Source organism: Macrotis lagotis, chromosome X (assembly GCF_037893015.1).
Source record: "Macrotis lagotis isolate mMagLag1 chromosome X, bilby.v1.9.chrom.fasta, whole genome shotgun sequence".
Classification (NCBI taxonomy): Eukaryota; Metazoa; Chordata; class Mammalia; order Peramelemorphia; family Peramelidae; genus Macrotis; species Macrotis lagotis.
This window is the reverse complement of record NC_133666.1, coordinates 127,366,055-127,390,322: the sequence shown is the minus strand read 5'-3', so window position 1 is coordinate 127,390,322 and position 24,268 is coordinate 127,366,055. Positions and strand designations below refer to the sequence as shown.

The 24,268-nt window shown below is 35.8% G+C and overlaps 1 long non-coding RNA gene across 1 annotated transcript in view; it reads right to left on the bottom strand.

The window, feature by feature from the left end:
• Positions 1 to 24,061, bottom strand: part of LOC141503154 (uncharacterized) — a 44,044-nt gene extending 19,983 nt beyond the window's left edge. Inside the window, exons 1-3 of the long non-coding RNA XR_012472776.1 lie at positions 23,951 to 24,061; positions 17,867 to 17,934; positions 16,491 to 16,662 (exon numbers count right to left, since the gene is read on the bottom strand). This is a non-coding gene — a long non-coding RNA (uncharacterized LOC141503154). The remainder of the gene's footprint in view (positions 1 to 16,490; positions 16,663 to 17,866; positions 17,935 to 23,950) is intronic.
• Between the last annotated feature and the right edge of the window lie 207 nt (positions 24,062 to 24,268).

The window sequence follows — 24,268 nt, the reverse complement described above, 5'->3', positions numbered from 1 at the left end:
GAAACTGAGACAAAAAGGTAAAGTAACTTACCCAAGGTCATAGAGTTAGTAAATATTTGAGGCCAGATGTGAACCCAGGAAGATCAGTCACCTTGACGCTTGACTCAGCTCTCTATCCATTGTACCTTCATTTTCTAGCCTTCAGTTTTTCCTCTTTTGATGGAAACTTGATGATCTCTAAAGATCCTATCAATTCTATGGCATCAAATGCCCCTAAAATAAATTTTACTCTCCTTTTCCATAGAGTTAAACTACATCTTGAAAGAAAATCAGATACCTTTGAAAGGGAATAAGTTTCCTGATTTTCGAACATTTAGTGCATGAATCAGTAGTTCTCTTCATGATTGCCTGAAGCTACAGCAGATACTTGATAAGATCTTCAAAGAGTCCAGTTTTTTGCATTCCTATTAACCAGGAATTGAAACTCTAGCAAAGAAGTTAATAATATAGTATCTAGTAGCCTGCAGTGAATTCAGTTCTGTAAGCCCAAATATATTGTATATGTGCTTGACATATATTATCTTATTTGATTCTCACAACAATTAGTACCTGGGAGATAGGTGATATTATGGTTTCCATTTCACAATGGAGGAAACTAAGGCAGACAGAAGTTGAGTGGCTTTCTCAGGGTCACACAGAATTAAATATCTCAAGCTACATTTGAACTCATATCTCCCTGATTCCAGGTCCTAGGCTCCATACACTATGCCACCTATAGCAAACTATTAGAAGTTCCAGTTTTCAAAAACATTATGGGGGGATGAGAGGAGGAAAGAAGGTGAATTCTTCAAACTATAATCTAGTGAACTTTATTTGGATTCCTAGCATAATTCTAGGACATATTTTAGGAGTGTTTTTGTGCACAAATAGAAAAGGAAGCAGTGATCACAAAGAACTAGCACAGGTTCAAGAAGAGACCAATGACAGGTATATTTTATCTTCTTTTTTGACAGATCTTCTTGACTGGATCTGGTCACAGTAATACTGTAGATATAGTGGACCTGATTTTTAGTTAGACATTTGATATAGTCTCATACAACCAGTAGAGTGGACTTTGCCCCAAAGGCTCAAAATTGGTACCATAAGCTGTTACCTTTATGTTTGGGGGAGTAAAGGGAGAGCACCCATACAAGTAAGAAAAAGAGAAAAGGAAAAGTATTAAAAACATTACAGGTTCTTTCATCCAACACTTAAACCTCTCCACCAGGAGGGGAAATAAGATCTGGATATCCCTTCTTCCTATAGGTCTCCTTAGTTTCAGTTGAATATTGGATATTGAAACTCAAACAATCAGAGGCCATATGGGAAGGCATGAGGATGAGACTGATAGATAACCACAATCTCTAAACAGAGGATTAAAGTTACTCTACATCAGCCTTGAAAGCAAAGCTAAGCTTCCTCCCTCAGCCATTCACCCAGTTGATGCATAGAAGGATGGAGTGAAAGAAGTTAAAGAACAGGAACTAATCACTCATGGAGCAAAGGAATACTGGTATCTAAAGGTTGGTAGGAAAGGGTGGGAATAAGTATATCATTCCCAAAAGATACACTTCCTTCTGAAAACCCCTTCCCACATAAAGGGATTTTTGTATCTGGCAGTTTTGCCACTCCCTGCCTGGGGCCTGACCTCACCCATTATCTAAGGGAAAGATAGCTGGTGGAATGGAATCACACTTGCATATTAACAGGAATGGCAGGAAAATGGTCCCTGATAGGAGAGAGAGAGAGAGAGAGAGAGAGAGAGAGAGAGAGGATGTCATCTGACCTCATCTACCTCAAACCTAGCCTAACTTAACTCACATCTAATCAGAAACAATATTTAGTTCAAATAAGTAGTATTCATTCTGGACTTCTTTATCTTTGACAGCAAAACTCAAAAGGGAGTGGGGAAGGAGAGGCAAGGATTCTTGCCTCCATTTCTTCTCCTACCACTCTTTTCTCCTTGACCCTAACAACTGACTGAAACTATTTTCTCCAAGTTCTCCAGCAATCTCTTAATTACTAAATCTAATAGACTTTTTGATCTGTCTGCAGTTTTTAATTTGTGCTGATCATCTCCTCTTCCTGGATAGTCTCACTTCCCTTCACTTTTTGTGATACTGCTCCTTTCTTGTGCTCTTCCTTCTCTACCTGAATATTTCTTCTAAGTCTTCTTTTAGAAGTTATCGATCACTTCCCACCCCATAAACATGGATGGGTTCTAAGGAAATATCCTAGATCTTCTCTCTCTACATCCTTTCTTCTGGCACAAAAGCACAATATAGTTATCGATTAATTAATAGTTGATCTCATCAGCTGCCCATGAGTTCAACTATCTCTTTGAAAACAACTCCAAATTTTATATATTCAACAGTAATCTTTCTCCTGAACTTTAGCCCTTTCTTCCAAGTGATTCTAACACAAACATCTCAAACTCAACATATTCAAAATAAAATTCATTATCTTTCTTCAAAAAGTCACCCTTTTCCCAAATATTCTTTATTTTATTTAATTTTTAGGTTTTTGTAAGGCAAATGGGGTTAAGTGGCTTGCCCAAGGCCACACAGCTAGGTAATTATTAAATGTCTGAGGCCGGATTTGAACTCAGGTACTCCTGACTCCAGGGCCGGTGCTCTACTCACTGCACCACCCAGCCACCCTTTATTTTAATTTATTTTATTTTTAGGTTTCCAAATATTCTTAATTCTATTAAGGACTCCACCATTCTTCCAATAGCCCCATGATCACAAATTCAATCATCTTCTATTTTCATCTGCCCTCGTATCCCATCTGTTGTTGATTCTTGTCAGTGCTTTCTCCACAAAATTTCTTTTTCATCCCTTCTCTCTTGTCATGTGGCTATCATCCTAGTAACAACTCACATTATCTCTTACCTGGCTCCCTGATTTTAATCTCCCCTCAATTCAATCAATCCTAAACACAGCTGCCATAAGAATGCTTATGAATCATTAATCTGACTTTGTTATTCTCCCACATGTCAAAGTAGATAGAGTATTGATGCTAGAAGCAGATTATCTAGGTTCGATGGATGTTTAATACTTAAGTGACCCTGGGAAAATCCCTTAAACATCCTTGGGCCTCAGTTTATTCATCTGTAGAATAAGGGATTATTTTATGAATCCTCTGAGATTCCTTTCAGCACTAAGTCAATGATCCCATGCTCCCTGTTCAAGAAATTTCAGTAGCTGTCTATTGCCACTAAGATAAAATGTAAACTTTTTTGCTTGGCATCTTACAATGTGGTTTCTTTCACAATACTTCCCCTTATACATTTTTTATTCTTGTTTAAACTAGCTTCTTTCTGTTCCCTGAAATCAGTACTCTATATCTCTTGGGACTTTGCATGGGTAAAGTTAAGCATACTTAAAATGTAGGAAAATATAGAATATTTCTTAACCTCTACCTCTTACTTTCCTTTCTTTTCCCTCTACTTTCCTTCTCAGCTCAGTTGAAACCTACTACCACAGACATGTCAAACAGATGCAATATCTATTATTGTTACTCAGTGTGTCTGACTCTTGTGCCTCTATTTGAGGTTTTCTTGGCAAAGATACTAGTGGTTTGCCATTTCTTTCTCCAGTCCATTTAACAAATGAGGCAAACAGTTAAGTGACTTGCCCAGGATGACTTAGCTAGTAAGTGTCTGAGGCTGGATTTGAACTCAGGTCTTCCTGACTCCAGGTCTAGAACTCTATCCACTATGTCACCTGGCTGCTCATATATGTAATACATAAATAAGTTAAAATGGAATTAGAAAATATTCAACAAAATAAAAATAACAGATAATATTAATATGAGTTTTCTAAATTAATATGTAGCTGGCAATGGTCTTTATGTATATTTTAGTGGCCTCCATTTCTACTTGAGTTTGATACCAATGTCCTTTCCTGATCTTCCTAGTTCATAGTACCCTTTTGTCCTCCTCAAACTAGATCCCTTTCACCTTATAGAAATGTAGCAATCAAAACATCAAATAAGAGAAAGGAACTCTTTAAAAATAGCAAGAATTGGGGCAGCACAGTATATGATACAAAGATATAATCAAGAAGAATCTAAGTTCCTTGAAAGAAGGGATTTTTGTTTATTGCTGTTAACTTATCTTTATCAATCATTCAGTCAATAAGGATTTATTAAATGCTTACAGTAGACACTGTACTAAATCCTGAGGAAATAGAAAGCAAAAACAGTCCCTACCCTGAAGGAGCTCGCATTCTAGAAGGAGGGACAAACAGCTTTGTAAATATGAAATTTTTACAGCATAAATTTGAGAGAAAGCACTGGGGAGGAGGAGAGGGACTGGAAAAGCCTTATATAGAAAGTGACATTTGAGACAGTGTTTTGCTTATATCAGGTACTTAATAAAAAACTTAGATTAGATCAAAGTAAGAGTTACCAGATAATGGTCAGGGGCCCATTTCCTTACAATTTGTTCAATCAAATGAATGTGTCTTTCCTGCCCCTCATATAAAAATATTTAGTTTGTGACTATCTCACAATATCCTGATCAAACAAGATGGAAAAATGTGGGCCAAATGATGTGTATTTGGATCTGGTTGAATGACTCAACCAAAAGAGTACTGATTAATGAATCAATGTCAGCCTGAAGGGAGAGCTCCCGTAGAATGTCCATGGGCTCTGCTTTGGCTTTGTTCTGCTCCATGTTTCTATCAGTTACTTAGATGAAGGAATGCATGGCATACTTATCAGATGTGTAAGTTACTCAGCTGGGAGATTCACTTCAACAAGGGAGAGAGAAAAATCAAGATCTGAAAACTTCTAGGATGGATAGAATGATGGGTCTGATATAATAAAGTATAATAGGGATAAATGCTAGATTATATACAACCATAATAGTTAAGAACTGGAAGAACACTTAGATATCACCTAATTCAATTCTTATTTAATATGTGATTAAACTGAGATCTAGGATGTTAAGTAACTTGCTCAATATAACATAAGAAATAAATTGCCCAGTTATGATTCTATACAAGATCATCTAATGTCAAATCAAGTATTCTATATTTATTAGTTAATTTAAATAATTTGCTTTTTACCAATTACATATAAAAAACAATTTTAACATTCTTTTTTTAAATTTTAAGTTCCAAATTCTCTTCCTTTTTCCTTACCCTTCCCTGAAAAAGTGATCCATCTGAAAATCCAGTGTTCTTGACACCATCACTATCAATTTAGAAAGATAAAATTTATACATCCAAAGAATTTCTTTAAAAAGAACAAAATTTTGAAAATTCATAAAAAAAAAACTGACCTAAATAGACTGAAATGTGATGCTGTAGCAAGTATACTCTGTTGATTTACTATGTTGTGTTATTTGGTTTTAATTATTTATACTAGCACTTCACTATAAACTAGTAAATATTACTGTGGGGATATATATACTTTGTGACAGCAATGAAGTCTTGGTAATATGAGTCCTCATCTCTTCATTTTGCCATTAAATAATTGTTTATAAGTGGGATGAGTCTGCCAAGCTTTTTGTGAGTATGGGTAAAGTATTAATTAGGGAGGTCTTTATTATAACAATGGTTTGATTTTTGAATTGTGATGTTATCCTTATTCTCTTCATAAATCATTATGGGAAAGTGACATCTAAAGCGTCATCAAAAATGTATTAAAAATTCAGGGATTCCTCTCTCCCTTCCTTACTTTCCTTTTTATTTGCCTTCCTCTCTTTCCTCCTTCATTCTTCTTCTTTCTTCCTCTTTACAGTAGCTTTCAATAGCTTCTGTCCTGGCTTTTCTGGAACTTCAAGACTTTGATGCCACACCTACATTTTTAGGTGAAAAAATTACTACAGAAATGTAGCAATCAAAACATCAAATAAGAGAAAGGAACTCTTTAAAAATAGTGAGAATTGGGGTGGTACAGTGGATTGAGCACTGGTCCTGGAGTCAGGAGTACCTGAGTTCAAATCTGGTCTCAAACACATCATAAATTCAAGCTGTTGACCTTGAGCAAGTCACTTAACCCCACTGCCTTGTAAAAACTAAAAAAAAGAGGTGGCTAGGTGGTGCAGTGGATAAAGCACTGGCCCTGGAGTCAGGAGTACCTGGGTTCAAATCCAGTCTCAGACACTTAATAATTCCTAGCTGTGTGACCTTGGGCAAGCCACTTAACCCCATTTGGCTTGCAAAAACCTAAAATTAAAAAAACCACTAATCAACATGATGATCAACCATGATTCCAAAAGTTTGATCATTAAGACTGGAACACTCCTCCTGAATGGGACTATAGACACATAAAGTATAACATGTGGTTCTTGGACATGGAGAATGTGAGAATGTATTTTGCTTTACCATGTGTATTTGGAATTTTTCTCTTCCCCCTAAGGTGAAAGGGATAAGAGTTGGAGAGAGAGAGAGAGAGAGAGAGAGAGAGAGAGAGAGAGCAAGTATTTTTAACTTAAAAAAATAAATTTAGTTTTAAAAAAAATAAAAGCAGGTGAAAATCACATATTATGCAAACTTCAACATACTATTAGAGAGATAGCTCATTAAATTTGTTCACCTATGTGGATGTGTGATGTGTGTGACAAGAACTGTAGATGCATAATGTGCTAGGTCCAAAACTGAACAGGTACAAATGACTAAGTCTATTTCCAAAGATAATTAGGGAAATAGAAAAAGAACATAATATGTTCTGAAATGTTTGTAGCAACTCTCTTTGTGGTGGCAAAGAACTATGACTGAACAAGTTTGTGATGGAATACTGCTGTATTCTGCTATAAAACTGCTATAAGAAATGATGAGCTCAATGATCTTAGAAAAATCTGCAAAGACAATGAAATAATGAAGAGCAAAGAAAGCAGAACCAAAAGAGCATTGTTTACAGTATCAATAAAATTGTTTTAAGAACAACTTTGAGTGAATAAGCTATTTTGAGTAATAAAAAAATCCAAATGAACTAACCATAAAGGACATATAAAAAAGGTACCATCTACAACCAGAGACAGAAATGATAGATGTATTGAATAGTTTTATACACACACACACACACACACACACACACACACACACACACACACACACAATTTGCTGCTAATGGAGCCATCTCTAGGGCCAGGAGGGGGAGGTAAGAAAAAAAAGGAAATTTGCATGATAATTTTGTTGTATATTTGAAAGGCATAACAAATTTTACATAGTAAACTTGCAGTATCATCTGCAATCATCCTTTTTTATTGTCCTGTTATAGAAAGAATTTTTTTATTCAAAAAATTAAAAACAAAATACTCCCCACCCCATCTCCTTCCTAACTCCTAAGAGAAGAGCAATTCTATTTCAAGAACTGGATTCCTCTTTCATAGGTGATGGGTTTTTTTCCCTGATGCTTTCTCAGAGTTGTCTCCTCCTTTAACTTACACCTTAGAGATTGGATATAATTTTTTAAAATGAAGTGTGGCTGATCAGTTTGGTTAGCCAATAACAAGATGCCCTCTTATATATCAATTTTGAGCAGGCAGTTAAATTTCAGTTGGAGAACATCTTGATAACTTGTAGGGTATTCCATAGTGTTGACAAGTTTTTGTATTTGATTCAGGACCTTAGTGAATTGTTTCTGATAATTCTGTTTTGGCCCCTCATCTTCTGTGATTGCTTCATTTGGGTAGGGGAAAGGGAAATAAATTAATCAGAAATGTATAGATAAATTTTTCTCCTTTTGAATACTGGTTTATCTATTTTTTGGTCTTCTTTTAAAAATAACTATTAGGGATTTTGAAAAAGCTACTTTTTTTAAGAAATGGGTTTTTTTAAATCACTAAGCACCTTAGGATCATTGAAAACTCTACTATTTTATAAATTCAATGTCATAGTTCTTTGCCACCACAAAAAGAACTGCTATAAACATTTCAGAACATATTATGTTCTTTTCCTTTATCCTTAATCATCTTTGGAAATGGACCTAGAAGTGGTATTGTTGGATCAAAGGGTAAAGGTGATTATTCTTTGGGCATAGTTCCAGGTTGCTTTTAAAAACAGTTGGATCAAGTCACACTTCCAACAACAAGGAATTAGTGTCCCAAATTCCCTACATTCCCTCCAACATTTTTTACTTTCCCCTTCAATCATTTTAGTAAATCTAGTAGGAATAAAATGATATCTCAAGAGTGTTTTAATTTGCATTTCTCTAATCAATAATGATTTAGAGCATTTTTTTCATATGACTATGTTATTTTGATTTCTTCATTGGAAAACTGCCTGTTTATATCCTTTGACCATTTATCAATTGACTTTTAGCCATATTTTGTAATGGAGCTACTTATCCAGTAGAAGATTCTACACTAAGGAAAAATTATATCCAGGAAATTGAGGGCAGGAGAGAACTCTGAGGGATATGATTCTATGAATCAATAAAAGAATTAAGTGTTGTTGTTGTTGTTGTTGATGATGTTGATGATGATGATGATGATGATGATGATGATGATGATGATGATGTTTGTCCTTCATTCTCAAAGAAAACCATGACATCAGGGAGAAGATGCCATGGCAAGCACATGAATTGGATCTGAGTGAGGGGGATGCTGTGCAAGGTCACCAGTCTCACTTTCTCCCTGGAGTCATCTGAGGTCCAGTGGCTACATATGAATCAGGATATCTGGAGATGGCCCTGGATGCCAGGGTTAAATGATTTGCCCAAGTTCACAAGTGTCAAGTGTCTGAGGTCAAATTTGAACTGGGTCCTCCTTACTGCAGAGCCACTGTGCCACTGAGCTGCCCCATCAGGTATTGAACTGAATAGAGGAAAAACTCAGAAAGACCAATTAAGCTGCCCACTCAGCAAAGATGTTCCAGTCAGGGAAAAGCATCATAAGAATACCTTGAGAGGACTTTGTAGTACTGAAGGTTTGAATTGTTTTAGACACTGGTATGTACCTCTATCCTAGTGTACTAGATAGATAGAGAGAGAGAGAGAGAGAGAGAGAGAGAGAGAGAGAGAGACAGATGATAGATATTTACATTTTATATATTATATATATGCATATATAGCTATATATACGCTCACTCTTCCCACTGATGATATATCTATATTTTGGAAAATAAGCCTATTTTTATGGGGAGAATGTTCTTATAATTTCATTATAGTGAAGGCCTTTGCTTTGAGTTAATCATATCCTCTGGCTAACTATTAAAGGTAATGTACCACCCCACTCCATGAACTAAATTTTTAGGATTGTAGACCCACAGTGTATCTTGAATCTAAAGTGATTGTCTCCTATAAGAATTTGGAACAGAAGTAGTTGGAGTACAACATAAAAGAGTGGAAAACTATATTTTCAAAATAAAAATTAGAAGGAAAGAATTTGCCTCAAAAGAGGAAGAAATAGAAACTAAATCTACTAAATCCAATTATATTTCACCAAAACTAAAAAAATTAAATGGTTATTTACAAATATATAAATACCCAATTTAATGAATGAACAGAGATGATCAAAATAACCAAAAAACAAGTCAAAATATCAAAATAAAAGAGCACTCTAAATACAAATTAATTTACAAATAAATTATATCAAATATTTATATATATGTATATAGATACATTATGTAATGTAAAATATTCACAAAAATAGAGAAATAGAATATCTTACAAGTTTCTTCTATAGTCCTGGTACTGAAACCAGGGAAGATAAAACAGAGAAACAATATATAAAACAGTATTTCTAATGAATAGTGACCAAAAAATACTAAAGGAAATATTCTCAAAAAGGCACCAGCAATATATATTTTTAAATTATTCACTACAACCAGTAGAAAATTTTACCAGGAATATAATAATTAGATAAATTATAAACATAACAAGTCATATTAACAACAAAAATAGTAAAAATAAGAGATTATATCAATAAGGGCAGAAAGGCAGAAAAAAACAATAAAGGAACTTTTTAAAATATAATCAAAAAGGTATCTAAAAAGAAACATGATCATCATGTACATTGCAAGCTTTTGAAGTAAGATCAGGGTAAAAGAATCTCTACTATCTTCACCACATGTAATGAGAAATGCTAGCCTTAGCATGAGATAAGGAAAAAAATGAGGGAACAGATATTTAGCAAACTAAAATAGAAATGCAAAGTACAGTAAGAGAATTAACATTTATATAGCACTTACCATGTGGAAGACACTGTGTTTTTACAAATATTTCATTTAATTCTCACAGCTCTGTGAAAGAGGTGCTATTATCTTAACCATTTTCAATTTAAGGAAACTGAGGCTAACAGAGGTCAAGTGACTTGTCTACTAAGTATCTGAGGTCATATCTGAATTTAAGTCCAGTGCTTCTTTGAGAACCCTAAAAAGAAAATTTTAAAAATTATTAAGATAATAGATAGCTAAATAAAGATGAAGACAAAAAAATTAAATCACAAATATCTTTGACCTTTCTATAGAAGAGAGAGATGGGGAAAGAGAATCAATTTAGGATATTAAATATATTTAATAATATGATTATGAAGATTGATTATTATTCAATAATTAAAATCCTTGCCTTCCAAGAACAGCCTGCAGAGCACCTGGGTCCTGGGAGCTCTGGCTTGTGGCAGCAGACAGAGTTTCCTGACCTGGAAGATCAGTTGGGAAACCTCTGCCAGAGTGAGCATGGAGACAGCCTCAGTGCAGCCACAGCCCTCAGCACAGTAACAGCCCTCAGCATAACCCAGATCCCAGGAAACAGAAGCAGGCCCATGGAGCTGCCAAGCAGGGTGCTGCTTGCCAGAAGCTTCCAGAGAAGGAAGGAGTTGGGTGGGGGGGGAGACTGTTGAGGTCTCTCCTCTGTCTCTGGGTCAGGACAGGATTCTGGAGGCTTTGTACATATTCAGACCCTGGTCACAGTCTAAGCCCCCATACTGCCATAACAGAACAAGGACCCTCCTCATAGCTCCAGGGCAGAGGAGTGTACTTGTGGTCATTCACAGACCAAAGCACAGTCCAAGAGAGCAGTCAGAGCCTCTTATAAGAGATTGAATGAATTGATATCCTTGTAGAAGTCTCCCAATAACACTCAAAAGCTTGGGAAGCACCCCAAAACCAGGGCACAGGCTGGGGAAATGAGTAAACAGAAGGAAAAAAAGGATCCTGACCACAGACAATTACTTTGATCCCATGGAGGGTCAAAACACATACTCAGAAGATGACAAAGTCCAAGTTTCTGTATCCAAAGCCTCCAAGAAAATTAGGAATTGGGTTCAGGCTATGGCAGAGCTCAAAAAAAGATTTTAAAAATCAAGTAAGGGAGGTACAGGAAAAATTAGGAAGAGAAATGAGAGAGATGCAGGAAAATCATGAAAACCAAGTCCACAGCTTAGTCAAGGAGACCTAAAAAATTGTTGAAGAAAACAACATTATTAAAAATCAGTTTAGGTCAAATGGAAAAAGCAGTCCACAGAGTTAATGAGTAGAAGAATACCTTAAAATATAGAATTAGTCAGATGGAAAAGGAGATAAGAAAGTTCTCTGAAGAAAATAATTACTTCAAATGTAGAATGGACCATTTTGTTTACAAATAATAACCCTTTACATAAATAAAATTAATGGAGCTACAGTGGTATCAAAAGAAAAAGTTTGGATAAAAAAACAACAAATGATTATCACCAATAAATGTACAGGAACCATAGGACTATAGATTTACTACTAAGGAAAAAATTAGAAGTCATATAGCCTAACCTCCTTATTTTACAGAAACTTAGACACAGAGTAATTAAATGACACAGGTAGTAAGTAGCAGAATCATAATTTGAACCTTCACTCCAAATTCAACATACTTTTCACCATAAAACTCCATAACAGAAAAATGGCAAAGGATATAAACAGTTTTCCAAAGAAAAAAAATTCCTTCTAAATAACCATATACCAAAAAACTGTTCAAAATGCAGATGAATGCCTCTTCAACTATAAATAAGTAGAGTTTAATTCTCTCCCAGAAAGGATAAATAATTTGTCCAGAGTCACAAAGCTAGTATGTGACAGATGTGAGACTTTAACCCAAGTTTTGTTGTCTAAGGTGGGCTCTTTGTCCATATCATACTGTCTCTCACTGAGTTTGCCTCCAAAATGAAATTGTGAATTGGTTCAACCAGTTCTGAAAACAATTTGGAATTGTACAAGAAAAGTTAATAAATCATTTATATCCTTTAACCCAGAAAACTTTCCTTGAACTAGTCTCCAAGGAGGTTATAGTCACTAGAGCATGCTGAACAAATTGTTATATGAATGTAATAGAATATTCCTATGCTATAAAGACTGATGACTATAAAAGATTCAGAGAAACCTGGTAAGATATTTTGGAACAGATGAGCCTTCAAGTTATATCTGACATAGTTGTTGGACTAAAATTCAATTGAACTAAAAGTTACTAGAAGTGTTACACACGGGGAAATAATACAAAAATAGGTAAGACAAGGATGTCTAGTTCAGATGGCAATATGAAGGGTATTAGAAGAGTACAATTCTCCCATTATATATTACAAAAAGGAAGACAGATCAAATGATGGTCAAGCAATACAAAGACAACCAATAATAATTATTTTCATCCATCTCAGGACTACACAGACAAAAAAACCCCATGACTTACAGACTTTAGGAGAAGGATCCCAATAGAGAAGACTGTACAAATATAGACCAACAATAGGATAGCCAGCCATCTCTCTTATCTGGAAGATTCCAGGAGAACCAGAGGCCTACCAAATTATCTTCTGGAACAAAAACTCTAAGTATTCTGACCAGAATGCCACAGGAGATCCTAAAGATTTCTTGTAGGATAATCAGGGGGAAGCCTAAAAGCTGGCAGTGCTCTGAATGCAAAACACACTGGTGGGAAGGGGGCTATTGCAGACAATGATAGCAGTCAGGACCAAACAGGACCTGACCACCAAGGTACAGGAAGGGGTAGAACTTGACCCTGGCACAAACTAAAGTTAGAAAAATGCATAAACAGAAGAAGACACAGACTACAATTAAATGATACAATCAGTCACGAGACACCCAAGGGAAAATAAAGAAGATATTAGCTCCACTACTGGAAGTAGTCTCAGGAAAAGAAAAATGGCCTGGGTACAAGAGCTAACTTGAATAATAAAACCTCTGTAGGGGAAAAATAGAAGAATTTTTAGCTTAAAATGAAAAGTTGAAAAACTTACCCAAATAACAGACTCCTTTTTAAAAAAAATAGGATGAAGCAAACAAAACTCAACTATGAGAGACAAGAAATATTAGGACAAAATTAAAAGAGTTTTTAAAAAGAACATGTAAAGTATTTGATACTTAACTTATAAAACATGTCAAGAAAAGAAAAATTAAAATTACCCAGTTTATATTAGAAATAGAGGGGAAAGTAAAAATAGAAAGGAGTCACTAATCTCCTGAAACTAACCCCAATTTGAAATTTTCTAAGTATATCAGAACCCAAATCCAGAATTTTCAGATCAAATAAAAATTCTTCTAGTCATCAGAAAGAGTTCAAGCACAAAGAAAACTAGTCAGCATCATCAAAAAATTATATTAATAACAACCATAAGAGATAAAATCTTAGAATACAATATTCTAAAGGTCAAAAGATAAAAGCTCACAAACAAGATTTACTTACCCTGAAAATCTAATTCTAAAGTGCACTTAAGTAGGGGAGAAATGGAACTTAATAGAAATAGAATTGGGCAACTAGGTGGTACAAAATTTAGAGTCCTAGAATCAGGAGGAACTGAATTCAAATCTAACCTCAGAGACTTGATACTTAATAACTATGTGACTCCAGCCAAGTCACATAACCCCCAAACCTTACAAATTATAATATAAATAATAATAATAGAGACTTTCAGTATTCTAGATGAAAAAGCCAGAGGTGAATAGAATCTTTGAAATGTTAACAATGAAATAAGGGGAAAACTAGAAAAGTAAATACATGTGAACAATTGAAGGAGGTATTGAAAGAGGCAGCTAGGAGGTATTACAACAGATCAAACACTGAACCTGGAATCAAAAGGCTGAATTCAAATCTGACCTCAGTACTTAGTAGCTATGTGACTGTCATCAAGTCACTTAACCTCAGGTTTTGCATCTGTAAAATGAGTATAAAAATGAATATGAAAAAATACTCAGAAGTCATTGTAGGGATCAAATGAGATAACATTTGCAAAATGCTTAGCACAGTGATATAGATATTATTATTATCATTATTATTATTATTATTATTATTATTATTATTAAACAATCCTAATGTCTTCAAAAATCAGAAAAAGGGGGAGTCAGGAGGACCTGAGTTCAAATCCTGTCTCAGACACTTAATTACCTAGCTGTGTAACCTTGGGCAAGTCACTTAATCCCATTGCCTTGGGGGAAGAAAAAGAATCACAGAGAAAGTTAAATCAGAAAAACATTTAGTCTAGAGGTAAATTACTTCTATTTTCATGGTTTTAAAAGAGAAAAGAAAAGGGACAGGAAAAAGGAGTTCAACAAGGAAGAAATGAGAAAGAAGAAGAAGGAGTTTGTTACATTTCTCAAGTTGCTCAAAAGGAAAAGTATACAAATATCAAGAATAAGGAAAGAGATAAACTTCACTCTTATGAGAACTAAACAAAATACCAGGCACATACATTTTACATTCACCCATAAAGACTCTGGTTAAGAAAGGTAATAAATCCAAAAAGAACACAGGCAGAAGAGAAAGAAAGGAGAAAATAATTAAATAAATAAAGTTGAGGAAAGAAAAAAAAACCACAAGTAAAACAAGTTTCAACTCCTGAAGGTGGATCTTTAGGGAGAATGAAAAGGAAGAAATGTAAAAAACGGTTACTCCCATCTGAGCAAGTGAAGAGAGGAGGGGTGTTAGAGTAAAAGCAGACCACTTTGATTACAAAATATCAGTATTGACCATATCCCTTCTGTTTCTCCATCTTCTATTCATTTCCCAGGATTATTTTCCCTCTTGTCTACTCCACCTCCCATTCCTTTTCTATGAGCCAGAGTACTGGTATCTGAGGTTTTCTCAACTATATTGAATAGCTGGTATGTTCAAGGAGGTTTCAGATGCAAAGGAAATGGTTTATCCAAATTGTTTTGCAATCTATATCATATTATTAAAAATTATGTAAATTTAACAGGGTTTGAATTTGTAAAATTTTTATCTAGAAATAAACAGATTATGTATTTTAATATATATATGAACAATATCTCATTTCATCTCCTAGACTAAACTGAAATGCAACACACTAGTGCTCAAAATAAGTGTTTCTGAGCTAAAGGATGCTTCAGTTTTGAGGATGTGAATAGCCTCCAGTTGACTAAGGTTGCTACCCTTGCTAGAAAATGACTAGCCAGGGTAAGGACAGGCAGATACAAAAACTCAGGTGTTATGGGCTTTGAGCACCAGCTGGTGACTACCTTAGATATTGCATTCCAAGTTAATTTAAAAATATTTGGCTAGATTAAAACAATGCCTGGCACTTAGTAAGTGCTTAATAAATATTTGCTGACTGACTGAATAGATTTATTAACATAACCATACTTGGATCCTTATATAGATAAGGCAATTATATATATGTGTACTTGTGTGTGTATAAATGTATATGTATATATATATATATATATGTATGTATGTATAACAATTCTCCAAAATGTTGTGATCTAGGGTTATAATCAAAAATGATCCTTTATAAAAAAAAGGTCCTTTACAAAATAAAAAGGACTGAAGGAAGGCAAGAGGTCCTAATTAAGGGATCATGAAGAAAGAGCCTAGTGTGAAGCCTCATGAAAAAGGAAAAGATGGCTAGCTGGTTGCCCTCTTCAAATGGAAATTCTTGGAGAAGCCAGCCAGTCAGAAAAAATGGATCACAGAGGCAGACGGTACTTCAAACATGTAAATTCTAGGGTGAAAATGTTCCTCCAGAATTTTCTAGTACAAGATGGAGGACTATGGACTGAAGTCTGGTGAAAAATTCTCTCTTTCAATGATCATTGAAGTGATCCAAGCAATCATATCTGCCAGATTTTTAGCATATAGGATACAATGCATTTTGAGACTGGTGGACTGAGGGCAGTGAGGTGCACTCTTAACTTTCAGGTGCTTTCTTCAATATTTTGACTATTACCTCCCCACTAATCATTTTCACTCTGTTCTTTTCAGTTTGAAGGTTATTCTCTATGAAAGAGAAAGGCAGAAACAAAATAAAAGCTTGGCATTTGAACCTTTCCTCCATCAATCTTTTTTTTTAGGTTTTTGCAAGGCAAATGGGGTTAAGTGGCTTGCCCAAGACCACATAGCTAGGTACCTCCATCAATCTTATCATCATCTAAACACCCTAAATGGTGATGGTCCTTTCTCCCAAAGAATCCCATTATTTCCACGCCCCAATTATCAGTTCCTCCTTGTGGTTTAGAGTCTGAACTGGAACAGTTCCTTTCTTCCATCTTTTGAAGGGTAAAATTACTGTTTAAGTAAATCAAAACATTTTTGCACTTCTGTGCTTTAGGTAGAAAAAGATTGTATACCTCTCTATTGGAGGTTCAGTTCTCCCCTCTTCAGGAAGTCTCATGTCTGTGGCTTAGACTCAAATATTTAGTTTCATTTCTTCTCTTTTCTTCTTTCTATCATATTCTTGCACCCTCTAACCTCCTGTAGCAAGCCATGATTCACTTCCTTTGAGTCTTTTTCCTTCATTCTCTGAAAAAAGTAGGTTTTATTATCACCTTCTTCAATAACTAATATTTATATAGCATTTGAAAATTTTCAGAGTACTTTACAAATATTATCTCATTTGATAATCTCAACAACTCTGTGGCAAAAAATGCTACTATTGTCCTCATTTTATAGGTGGAGAAACTGAGGCTGGAAAAGGTTAATGACTTGCCCAGGTTCACACAGCTAATAAGAAAAAAGATTTGAACCTGCTGACTCCAAACTCTAAAAAAATTCTGATTAAATTCCACTGCCTCCATATTACCTCAAGTATCCAATATAAAATATTTTCTTTATCATTTAAAGCCCTTTACAACCTGGCCCCATCTATCTTTCTAGTCTGCTTACACTTTTCTCTCTTCCATAACCATAATCCAACTGTACTAGTCTCCTGCAAAGGACATTCCATTTCTCAACTCTTGACTTTGATTAGCTGTTCCCCATTCCTGAAATGTTCTCCCTCCTCACCTCTGCCTCCTAACTTCCCTGGCCTACCTCATCACAGGACAAATTCAACTTCCTGTAAAAGGATTTTTCCCAGGATGGCTAGGTGCCGCAGTGGATAAAGCACCGGCATGGAGTCAGGAGTACCTAGGTTCAAATCCAGTCTCAGACACTTAATAATTACCTAGCTGTGTGGCCTTGGGCAAGCCACTTAAACCCATTTGCCTTGCAAAAAAAAACCTAAAAAAAAAGGCTTTCCTCCCCAATTCCTTCCCTCTGAGGTTATCTTCCAGAGACACAGAACATATCCTGATTGGATGTTATCATTTGTCTCTCCCACAAGAATGGAAGTTCCTTGAGGGCAAGTCTTTACTTTTGTATTACACAGTGTCTGGAACTTGGTAAACAATAAATGTGTATTGACTGATTGACTGTTCTGGAATTAAAGGCTTTCTTCCATTCTTGTAAGGACTGTGCTATTTTCCCTAATAACCTGGAGTGTTGAGAAGTGTTTCTCAGATTACTATGCCTTCTGATTGATTGACTGATTTAGTTATTTTGTATATGAATATCTCAATATCTTCTATCAATTAAGGCTGATTTTGTAAGGTTTGCTACATTCTAAATTTTAATTTTGCAACATCTTGAGTCTAATATTTTCCTGAAAAAAAGCATTTCCGACTTTATGAGTTAATTAGAATTTAAGACTTGATAAATTATAATTTGGTATTCAACAAAGACTTACTTCAGATTGAATTTCAAGCACCTCTTCCAAAAAGTGAGATATATTTATATTGCAACATACGAAATAACCTAAAATTAAACAAAGCAAAACAGTTTTTATCACGTCTATAAAATATTCATCTAAAATGTATATAATCTAATCTGATCTAATATGTTGCTTTTAATAACAAAAGTATATCTTTTTTAAGATTAAGGATACTTATGATCTGATGCTGAGTGAAGTGAGCTGAACCAGGACAACATTGTAGACACTAACAGCAACATTGTAAGATAATCAACTATGATGGATGCAACTCCTCTCACTCATGAACAACAATCCTGAAAGATCTGTTAAGGAAAATGCCATCCATATCCAAAGAAAACAACAATGGATTCTGAATGCCAAGTAAAGCACATTTCAAAACTTCTTTTATGATCTTACTTTCTTTCTCATGTTTACCCCCCCCCTTAATTCTTAATTCTTTCCCAGCATGACTAACATGGAAATATGCTAAACACAACTGTACTTGTACCTATATCAGATTATTTGCTACCATATGGGAAGGGGGTTTAGAAGAGTGGATCATAGAAAAATGTGGAACTCAAACGTCTTCAAAAAGATAAATGTTGACAACTATCTGGCATGTGATTAGGAGAAAAATGTTTGAGGGAATTAAAAAAATTTAAATTAAAAAGATTAAGGGTACTAAACTAGACCTTAGGAGATCCATGAATAGATTCCAAGGTATCCATAAATTTTTTCAATAGTTTGGTAACGTTATTTTTAAAATTGGCTTCTTTTGTCAATCTCTGTATCTTTATGCATTTAAAAATATTATTTTGAAAAGGGAGCAATAGGCTTAATCAGACTTCCAAAGGGGTTATGACACCAGAAAGATTCAAAATTCCTACTTGAAGACCCAGGGCAGCTAAGTGAAGCAGTGGATAGAGTATTAGGTCTAGAGTCAGGAAGACTCATCTTCCTGAGTTCAAATCTGATCTTAGATACTACCTGGGTAAACCTCAGTAAATACCTTCTTCATCTATAAAATAAAATAGAGAGGAAATAGCAAACCAAAACTATTCCCAGTATCTTTGTCTAGAAAATTTCAAATGGGGTCACAAGGAGTTAGACACAACTAAAACAAATGAATAACAATTTTGAGACCTGTGCTGCTAGACATTATTTGAGAAACATACCTGAATTAGAAGATCATGAAAACTATATCCAAAAACAAATATATGCTATCAATAACTCTTATTCTAGTCTATTTATTCCCTTCAACTTTATCACTTCATGATAAACTAGTTCAGTTATACCCTGTCCTTTGCCTTTCCCTAATTCCCTTTTCCTATCACTATTTATGCCTTGAATCACCTTGGGTATCAACCTTGGCCCACCCCCTACAATATTCCTCTGTTCTTAATCCTGTGTTGCTGAACCTCTGAAAGAAGTCACAAAACCATGTCAAATGGATCTACTACAAGTTTATGTTATCTAATCTGAACTTACTGCCATCAGCTAATGAACAAACATTTATTAAGTGTTGTTTATTAAATGTCAGATACAATTTTAAATGCTAGGAATACAAAGACAGTCCCTGCTTTTAAGAAACTCACCATCTATTAGGAGAGAGATATCAAAACAGTAAAAAATGGATAGACAAGATAAAAAAAAAGCAGAAATTGAAGAGAATCAGATGGAAGATATTACCTTTAAGGGAGAATCTTCTTGTAGAAGGTAGCATTTTAGCTGTTGGAGGAAGATAGGGAAATTATAAGGTAGAGAGAATGAGGCAGAGAATTCTAGGCTTGGATGGCATGCACAAAGAAAATGCATGGAGTCTGGAGATGGAGCGACTTTGTGAAGAACAACAAAGCCAGTATAGTATCATTGAATCAAAGAATATGGGGATGGAAGAGAAATATTCAAGAATAAAAGTAATCACAAGGTTATGAAGGGTTTTGAACATCAAATAGCAGGTTTCATATTTGATCATGAAGAAGTGAATAGTCAGACTGCATTTAGGAAGAATAATTTGACAGTCTAGTGGAGGATAAATTGGAATGGGGAGAGACTAGAAGCAGAGAGAGACCAACCAGCAAGCTATTACAATAATTCAGGTGTGAAGTGATGAGGGCCTGTTCTGAGATGGTGAAGGGAGAGGTATCAAGGGAGAAAAGAGGACATATATGAAGGATGTTACAAAGGTAAAATAGAACTTGGTCAAAGTTTAATTTGGGGGATTGAGAGAGGGTGAGAAATAAAAGATGACTTCTAGGTTGTGAACCTTGATGACTAGGAAAATTGTGGTATCCTCCGTAAAAATAATTAAAATAGAAAGAAATGAAATCTTGAGGGGGGGAAATAGATAATGAGTTTAGTTTTGAACATGTTGAGTTTAAGATATCTACAGGATATACAATTCAATATGTTGAGAATGAGAGAATAAAGACCAGAAGAGGTGTTTCACTTTTTTTGATCCCTTTTGGAATTTTTTGACAAAGATAATGAAGTGGTTTGCCATTTCCTTCACCAGTCTATTTTATGTCCTAGTACATGGTCAATTTTTGTATAAGTTCCATGTATGCAGAGAAAAAGGTATATTCCTTTCTATCCCCATTCAATTTCCTCCATAAGTCTACCATATCTAGTTTTTCTAACAATTTACCTCCTTAACTTCTTTCTTGTTCATTATTCGATTTATCTAGATCTGAGAGCGGGAGGTTGAGGTCTCCCACTAGTAGAGTTTTGCTGTCTATGTCGTCCTGCAGTGCTTTCAGCTTCTCCTCTAAGAATTTGAATGCTGTCCCATTGGGTGCATATATATTCAGTATTGAAATAGCTTTATTATCTATGATACCTTTTAGGAGGATAAAGTTTCTTTCCTTATCTCTTTTAACACTATCTATTTTTGCTGCTACTTTGTCTGAGACAAGGATTTCTACCCGTGCTTTTTTTTACTTCAGCTGAAGCAAAATATATTTTGCTCCAACTCTTTACCTTTATACATATGTATCTCTCTGCTTCAAATGAGTTTCTTATAAGCAGCATATTGTCGGATTCTGGTTTTTAATCCACTCTGCTATTCGCTTACATTTTAAGAGAGAGTTCATCTCATTCACATTCAAAGTTATGATTACTAATTCTTTATTGCCCTCCTTGCTATCTTCCCTCTGTTTGTATTTTCCCCCTTTCCCCCCCTTTATCCATATTCCCAGTATTTTGTTTCTGAATACCACCCCCTTCAGTGTGTTTGCCCTCCTATATCACCCCTCCCCTTTCTTTCCCCTTTCCCTTTTTCCCTTTTCCCTTCCCTTCCTTTCATTAGTTCCCCTTTCTCCCCCACTCCCCCTCCCTTTCTCCATCCCCCCTCCCCTTTTCCCCTTTTAATACCTGAAAGGTTACATGTTTTTTAAGTTAACTAAGTATGTGTAAGTTGACTTTAAGCCAAGTCTGATGAGAAGAAGATTTAGGTGTTTCTCATCTCCTCCCTTCTTCCCCTCTATTTCCATAGGTATTTTGTACCTCTTAGTGCAATGAAATTTACCCCATTCAATCCTCTCCCTCCTCCCATCTCCTTCCTGTCCCCCTTTTTAAGGAGGTAGTGTTTTTTAGACCATTCTCTCCGAGTCATAGAAAATTCTGAGTATCTGTCACTTCTAGCTAAGTACATTCTATCTAATAGAGTTAAAGTTCTTGAGAGTTATTAGAATCTTTCTCCCAAGTGGGGTTAAAGCCAGTTACATCTCATTGGATAGCAGTCTCATGGATAGGTCATGAATGTCCATCACTTCTGGCTAGGGATATTCTCTCTATTAGAGTTACAATTCTCAAGATTTATGAGAATCTTTTTTCCCTATGCTGGAATATAGCCAGTTTTTTTTTCTTTTATGGCCCCCCCTTTTTTTTACCTTTTCATGTGTCTCTTGTACCCCCTGTTTGATGTCCAAATTTTCTATTTAGCACTGGTCTTTTCATCAGTAATTTTTGGAATTCTTCCACTTCGTTAAATGTCCATCTTTTTCCCTGGAAGAGAAGGCTCAGCTTTGTGGGATATTGGATTCTTAGCTGCATTCCAAGCTCCCTTGCTCTTTGAAATATCTCATTCCAGGCCCTCTGATCCCTTAATGTTGATGCAGCCAGGTCCTGCGTAATTCTTACTGTGGCTCCTTGACATTTAAATTGTTTCTGTCTAGCTGATTGCAGAATTTTCTCTTTTATCTAATAGTTCAGGAATTTGGCCACAACATTCCCTGGTGTTTTCATTTTAGTATCTTTTTCTGGAGGGGATCGATGTATTCTTTCAATAATTACTTTTCCCTCTGGTTCCATGATATCAGGGAAGTTTTCCATCACTGGATCCTGTAATATTAAGTCCAAGTTTTTTTCTCTTCAATGTTTTGAGGAACCCAGTGATTTTCAGGTTGCCGTCCTTGACCTATTCTTGAGGTCAATGGTTTTGCTGATGAGGTATTTTACATTTTCTCCTATTTTTTTCTATTTTTTGATTTTGTTTAACTGTTTCTTACTGTCTCATGGAGTCATTAGTTTCTGCAGACTCCATTCTTTTTTTAAGAGAGGAGTTTTCTTCATTAACCTTTTTTCAACTCCTTTTCCAATTGTCAATTCTACTTTTGAAAGAGCTTTCCATTTGACCAATTGAGGCTTTCAGAGAATTATTTTCTTTTTGCATTTGTCCTATTGTATTTTCTAAGGATTTGTTTTCTTGTTGCAAAGTATTAATTGTCTCTCCCAAATTTTCCAGTTCATTTTTAAACTCCTTCCTCATTTCTTCAAGGAAGTCTTTCTGTGCTGAAGACCAGATCGTATTCTCCTCAGAGGTTCTAGGTCTCTCTGAGTTAGGGTCTTTCCCTTCCAAGAATTTTTCTATGGATCCACCTTTCCTCTGACCCTTCTTCATTTTGCTAAAACCTTGAGTTGGGGAGGGGCTGGTTCACAGGGGCCTGGGATCAATAGAGGCTTTACTCACTGAGTGCAATTTCTCTGGCTAGCCAGTAGGAGGTGCTGGTTGCTTTCTCTGGAGTGTCTGTGACCTTGATTGAGGCCTTCTCCTTTAGCTTGAAGGGAGGGGTTGGAGCTAATGAATCCTTTTGCCTTCAATCAATGGTGGCTTGAGGTCATTCCTCTCCCTATTGTCAGCTGGGCTGGTTCTTCTGTTCACACACCTGTGCCTGAGGCAGAAGTAGTCTGCAATTGTTTGTTCTGGGAAGAGGCCTCAGCCACAATGGAGGCCTTGACTCAGAGTTCCTCAGACCAGAGGAGCCCAGGGATGGTGTCCCCAGCTCTCCTGCACCAGAACTCTCCCCCCAGCTCTGTTGGCAAGCTTCCTGGATGACTCAAGCCCCTGCCATCTAGTCCCACCACTGATCCAGTAGGTCCGGCTCTCAGGCCCTCAGACTCCCAGCTCCAATTCAGCCACTAATCTGGCTGATCCGGGGCTGATCCACACTCTATGCCCATTCACCCACCCAAATTCGTCCAATGCTGCTGAGGGAGACAAATCCTGAGGTAGATGTTCTTTCTCCTGGCTTTTCTTTCTGGGTTTGTGGGTCAGATTTCTGTTAAGAGGTTTGTTTTACATAATAGATGGGGAAAGATCAGGAGACTTTAGAACTGTGCCTGTCTTCTCTCTGCCATCTTGGCAGGAAGTACAGTCTATTTTACAAATGAGGAGACTGAGGCAAACAAGCTTAAGTGACTTGCCTAGAGGTCACACAGCTAGTAAGTATCTGAGATCAGATTTGAACTTAGGAAGGAGTCTTCCAAATTTCAGGTCAGGCACACTGTATACTACTCCACCTAGTTACCTACCTATTTCTAAGTTCTTTATATCCTGGCTTCCCATCATTCATATGACACTTCTTTTTTGAGAGATATCAATGATCGAATAACTAATAAATCTGATGGACTTTTCTATGGAGTCATCCTTCTTGACTCCAGAACAACTTTGGACACTGTCAAGCAAGCTCTTCTCATGTATCCCTCCTGAACTTTGGTTTCTATCATATAACTACTTTTTGATTCTCAACCTTATGACCACTACTTCTTTGTTTTCTTTGGTGGATTATCAATTTTCCCTACCTCCCTATATGAAGATATCCTCCAAGTCTTGGCTCTCTTCTTCCTCCATACCTTCCTCCTTGGTTAGCACATGCTCTCCAATGGGTTCATCTCTTTGCACATTAGTCCCAAATTTAGATATCTAGCCGTAATTTCTCTTTTGAACTCTGGTTCCACAGGATCAATAGTATAGTCACCTAGATACCAAACTCAACATTCCAAAATAGAATTAGAACCTTCCCCAAAATCCTATCAGGGCTCTACTTTTCCCTACTTATGTTTAGGGAACTACCATTCACTCAGTCATATAGATTCTAAAGTTTCAAATCATTCTTGTTT